Source organism: Halyomorpha halys, unplaced genomic scaffold, assembly GCF_000696795.3.
Source record: "Halyomorpha halys isolate HHAL.00 unplaced genomic scaffold, Hhal_1.1 Scaffold1610.1, whole genome shotgun sequence".
Taxonomy (NCBI): domain Eukaryota; kingdom Metazoa; phylum Arthropoda; class Insecta; order Hemiptera; family Pentatomidae; genus Halyomorpha; species Halyomorpha halys.
The window spans coordinates 67,057-73,901 of NW_027108688.1; positions in this window are offsets into that span (position 1 = coordinate 67,057).

The following is a 6,845-nucleotide window of genomic DNA, read 5'->3' on the forward strand; positions in this document are numbered from 1 at the left end:
TATAACAATAATAATATATACCTAAGTATATAAACATGTAACTGGTGCCCTTCCTTTGCCATATGCATCATAAATGGTTGGGTTGGATACGCTGAAGGTGGGGGTTACAATATTGGCCCAGGAACCGCTGGCCGGCAGTGGTAATTTATTATTTTTTTTTTCGTAACCTCCTTTGTTATTAAATGTATACAACACATACAAATCCATAATAGAAATGAAAAGTGTATACTACCATACTACTGCCTTGGATTACCTTGTGACATTGTAAGGTTCGTTGCAGGGTCCAATCAAGGTAGTCAAAATCATGTAGCTAACGCCAGGGGATTATTGGATCGAGGAGGGAAAAAAGTGCTAACGGAGGAAGCGACGGGCATTTATCATGTTTCGAGCAATATTTAAAAAGCGCCTAAAATTGTAATACGGCGTAAAACTCTCCTTTCCCGCCCTCCTTGGTAGTCTTACTTATCTGACTTTTCAACTGTCAATTATAGCCAGTAGGCTGATCGATTTGCGACATGTCACATTCTCACAAATGGAGATCATAGCACAAAAATATTTTATTGCAATCCTTCCCAGGCGGACACACCCCACTAAGAAAGACCCTCAGGTAGCGACGGAAAGTGGAGACTTTAAGATAGTTAAATCAAGCAATATTTTAAAAACAGCCCAAAATTAAAAATTGGCGTGAATTTTTTTACAGATAAACATATATGCTAGTAGTATATTTTGTTTCTATTATTTTGTAATTTATTTATAAATTAATGTAACATAATGCTGATTCTACTTGAGTTTATAGTTTAGAATTCCGGTATGCCACCTGATTAGCATAGCTTAGTAATTTGTGAACACTCTTGTGGACAAGACTATTGGAAAGGACATTCTATTATTCTATGAGTAATTATAAACAAGTATAACTAGCATACCATAGCAAAGGGGTCTGTGGTATCTAGTTCTTAGTCTAAATATATAAGAAATACATTTCTAAGACTTAGAATTTCTTGGTCAGTTCCCATTAGGAACCGATAGATATAGATACCCTCAGCCGTAGAAACCTATCTAGCCGGAAACATAGCAATACATTACTACTACTACGTCTTTGCACAATAGACCGATGGAACCCTTGGTCATCTCAAGAAGTATTTACCAAATCACACAATATTATGGCGTCGCTCACAAGATGTGGGAATTCAAGAGGTCCCAGACATCACAGACGACATTATTCTCCCATCTACTCCCTGTTCTTTCATTTCCACTTCTCATCAACTTTTAATATTACAGCATCCCCTACTAAGTGAAATCCTTACATGTAGATCCTTACATTAATTTAAAATTTATCTCAATTTAATGTATTATTTTCATTGGCGTATAGTCAAATATTTAATTTAATTTGTTAATTTTTGTTTTCAATGTTTTTTATCTCAACTTATACTCCAATATGGTAATTCTGTGAATTCAATTTTGACTGGAATACTTTCATGTAAATTTCAACTGTAACTCTGTTTAATCTAGAGAATCATGAACTAATAATCTTCCCTTCTAGTTATTTAAAGCAATATCAAATTATTATGGCCATATAAAAAGACTGCAATGGATATGAAAATTAGAACTGCGTGTAAATAATATAGGGAACGTCTTGTTTCACCTTGTATGTTATTCACCCTCACCAGGACCTAGATGAAGGAGTAACTAAATTCTTATAAATGCTATCCAGTCTGAACCGGTTCAACATCAATAATTAATAATCTATAATCAATAATTTTTAATCAGCTTGAGTGATTCTTCAAATTTATATGAGAACTTTGGTTGAGACAGGTTTCCTGAACTGGACTTCTGGAGTCATCATGTGATTCAGAGAAAGAGACGAGGCTCTGTCACTTAACTGCTGTGACAAACGTCAGCTTCTTTTTATTTGACATGTGCTTAGTGCGATATTTGACTTGTTTTATCTCTAAGTCCCATATTTTTCCTGCGATCTGCCAGGACTTCTTCATCTACCCTTTGGCCTTCTTCTAAGGCTTACTTCATCAGAACAGTTCTCACATGCTCTGTGACTCTACCACTTCATTCATTCAAGTTCATCCTTTAAAAAAATGGAGTAATTGTAATACTTGTTATCCCCCATCCATTGTAGCCCTTCTTAGAATTTTTAGGAATAAATTAATGGGGGCACATTTATACGAATGAGCTATTTTAGCAGTATGAGATTTTTATTTTTTGTTTACCCTGTATTTAGTAGTTTATTTTCTAACAGTGTCTACAATATTTTATTAATATATAGAGTTTATATATATTTTTTTCTGTCTATATTTATTTGTTCCTTATGTTATATGTGTTATTTCAAGTGTTTTAATCTTCCCCCTCCAGTTTTAGAAATGAAGAACAGATTCCAGTTAAACAAGAGTGATTTCATGGTGTTAATACGTATATTAAATTTAAAAAATATTATGCTAAATAAAAAATAAATATTCCAATATAAGAGATCCAAACCAATAGTGATTTTAGAAAAGGAAGATGGTCTGAGCGCGGTCAACGAAAACTCAAATAGTCGTGAAACTATTTATTATGAGCTAACGTTTCGCCCCACTTTGCTTCATCAGGGCTAAAACAGATACAAACACTTCCTTACAGATACATAAGATACAGACCATCTTCCTTTTCTATTATTACACATGGTCAACTATCGATCTTCCAAATATTGATTTTATTTCTATACCTAGGGTTTATTTTTATTTGTTATTCCTCATACTAAAATACATATGTATTTTAAAGTTTTCTATAATTTACTATATTTTATGAAATATTATAACATTAGGGAAGTAAACTGCATGAAAGATAATTAATTTAATCAACAACAATATGATTTAAAAAAAAAAGTTATATGGTAAAATCCATGACGAGAATAAACCAACTCGAAATTTACGGAATAATTGCCTTTTTTTTTTTAAATTAACCAATATTTTGTAAACCAGAGCAAAATCTCTTAATTGCTTTCTATCTGTTAATTTACATCAATACCAGAAACAAAATTATATGGATACATTTTTTATCATCCTTATATGAGATATTATTTGAAATATTTTATTACTTTTCGTATATAATAAATTATAAAATCGCTGTACGACGCAGTTCGCCATCATGAATATCACCTACGGCTTGGTATTTTTATTCCGCAGACTCTATTATTGACCAGTAAAAAAAGATTCATTATCAGTTCACTGAACAAACATCATTCGTAAAACCGTGCGAAATCATTAACAATCTATTGTCATGAAGCTAATGCATTGTTAATTGTAAAACCTAATTGGGCAATTGTTTCTACCTGATTTTCTGTTCAAATGCAATGTAAATATCAAATATCACTTTAATGAATGTTCCGAACAAATGGTTTTTGTTCTAAAAAATTATTTTTAAATTGAAAAATGTGATGTTCAGTTCTTAATTCTCTTATTAAAAATCCAATGAAGAACTAATAAATAAATTGTATTTCTGTATTCATTAATTTCTTTCCTGTTACTAAACCTAAACCCCAATATTTCACTTTTTTTTTTAACGTCATAGACAAAGAGGTTAGATGCTTTTAGTAGAATGATTATTAGTAAATTTGTCTCAAGACAAATTCTTTCTGACTCAGGTGAAAAAGTCTTCATTATTTTTAGCGACATTTTAGAGAAACGAGCTCATCTGTATTAAAGATTAATTTTCCTAAAAGCTTTTATCAATTTTAAAGTACAGATTTCTCATTTTTAAAAAAATAAATTTCATTCATTTTGGAAAAATATTGATGTTAACCACTAAGCTTCCCGAACAGCTAAAAATCTGTTTAATACGATACGATAGCATCAAGCCGTGGAAACGCGCCTTAATATTGTTCCTTTAGTTTTACTAACCTATGTAAGAAATATACAGTACGGGTTAGTATTAAGACCTTGAAAAAATTCGAATTCCAGTTTTCGACGGAAATAAATAAATAGATGGAAAGTCTCCATAGTTTAGCGTAAACAAAATAAACCAAATCAATGACTATGGTTTGTGTGCCTGTATGTCCGTGTTTGAACAGTCAAGCTCAAAAACTAAAAGTCGTACGAAACTGAAACTACTTATTTAAGGCCGAGTGACAGTTTTTTCGATAAAATCTAGTGTCTTGAACAACTCAATGATGTAGATTTTTTTTTCTCGATTTCCTCAAAAGCGGCCCAAAAAATTTTGATTAAACTGTTAAAAATGTCAATGTATAATTTGATATCAGTTAATATCAGGAAGGTCTTAATTTTAATAAGAAGAGAAGAATAAAAATTGTTAGTTGTTTGCATAATTTCACCTTCCCTGGTCTATATTCTTCTTCAAAAATAGCCAGGCTGTAACTTCAAAATAAACCTAATCTACACAAAACTTGGGGACTTCTGTAGGATGGTTAAGTAAAAGTGATGTGGTCACATCAGATTTTTCCCTTCAATTGTCACAAATTACATTTGATTTTCATTTAAAAAATAGTTTATTAATTAATTACTGAATGCAATAATTCCAAATGCTCTTAAATTGTTTAGTATGGTTTTCAGGTTTAAGGATTATTTCTTTCTTCCAAATCTACTCCTGTTATTCCCAATTTAGCATAAATTCAAGCGGGATACTTTTACATCTACTTCTTTCCTTTTTTCACATTTAAATTGTTTATTGTTTATTCTTTTTGGGAAAAAATAGATATGGTTATTATTTCTTTTGTAAATTATTTTTTAGAACAAATAAATATGTTCAATATTTATTTGTTCTAAAAATAAATATGTTCAACTAATATTGAACATATTTATTTTTAGAACAAATAAATATTTACTAGTTACATTATTTCAAAATTCGTTAAGTAATTTGGGTAATATGCGTTTCTCGTTATTTTTAAGTTTTTTCTGCTTTTAGATGCCAAGTTTAGAGTGGCTTGACAATTAATTGCACATTTGACATGATATTAAAAACTGTTAACAAGTTGTTTTTCTGCAACTGATAAACAAAACAAATAATTCGTTAGTGAATAATGAGATTGACAGTGAACAAACTAAATTTTCTTAGAAATATTTTATTCACATATGTTTATGATTGATACTAGACATTATTTGGACAGAAATTAGTTGAACTACAGGCTGAACTTTCATGGAAACAATATTTTTACATAATTCTAAAACAGAGCAAATAAATTTTTACATACTTCAGTTATTTAATAACTCTTTTGATATGCAAATCATAGTAGTGAATTTATGCTGTTAATAACAATACGTAATCAGCCCCATGCTTTTTAACTAATATTCTGTTCAAGGTCAAACATATATCTGCTGGTCAATGCAGTGTACCTATTTCTTCCATTTTGTCCGTTTATCTATAAACATGGAAGGGATTGGTTACACAATAAACGTTTCAAATATTATACCACGCTATTTTTTTTAGATATTCCATGTCATCATGGAAGCTTGAATTCCTTGGTTGAAAGCTCGTGAAATCCTTAATTTTTTCACTAAATAAAAGTTAATAAAATTAAACCTTTTTGGCACCTAGTCCATATCGATTACAACATACCAATCGATTTCTTTTATTCTGAAGAAAAAGAAAAAAAATATTACTGATTCCATTAAATGATTTTATATCTGAAAAAATATGTATAAAATCTTATTACTGATATGTATAAAAAACTACCTCAAGTAGGTAGGTAGTACTTGAACCTTTCATTATATATTATTACAATGCCATTTATTTTTATTATGAACTGTTATTCATATACTTTATTCCTACTAGATATAATAAACAATAACTATTGCAAAAAATGAATTTGGAGTTCTGGCAATAGCCAGATTCTCCACTCAAATCCTGGGCGTCTGCGGTAAGCGATCTCGCTCATCCTCCACTGGCATTTAATACCAGAAAGGTGTTTGAGAAAGAGGCGCCGGAAACATCCTGCTCATACTTTCACTATTGCAAGCAGAAGTTCGGTTCGGAATTCTCTTTTCTCAATACAAATATTAGGGGTATTATAGGTATTTAAATTCATGTTAAATGCATAAGAGCTCCGAGCTTTTTGAGCCGATTTTTTGAGCAACTTGTTTTATAACCAATCCTTCCAAAACTTCACGTTACTATTGTTTAATTCTTATTACAACGTGCCTAAATTGAGAGAAAAGTGCAAATTGTATAAAAGTTTGGCTACTGAGTGTATTGTTGATCTTGTAAATTGTAAGGAAGAGATTCAAGATGAGATAATTGACAACTATCATTATCATGACACAATGACACAAACTATCATCAACAATACTAACACAATCAGAACACAAAATACGAGGAAGTGACCTAATACAACAAATAGAATAGTGAAAAGTTTAGCTGGTATGTTGCGTGACGTCATCCTCCATTTAACCAACCTAGTAATAGGGATGGGATATCGATATCGATATTATCGAAATATCGATATTTTGTCTCCGATACCCGATATTTTGAAATCGATATCGAGTAACCGATAATATCGGAATATCGATATTCTCCTTCAATAATATCGAAATATCGGTTTAAAAAAATAAAAAAATAATGTAATATATCTTTAATCTTATATTCAGGAGGAAATATTCGTACCAAAATATAATATGGCAAAGATATTCCGCATATATTTCCGCAAAGATATGTTATTTAATCCAAATATCGATACTTTGTTAAAGAAAATATTCAAGCTTAATAATAGTATTTCGATATTTAATATTGATTATTCATCATATTCATTTCGATATTTGACATTTTTATAATTATTTATTTCTAACGTTAGTAAAAGTATTCCGATATTGTATTATCAAAGGATCGATATATTGTTTCAATAATTT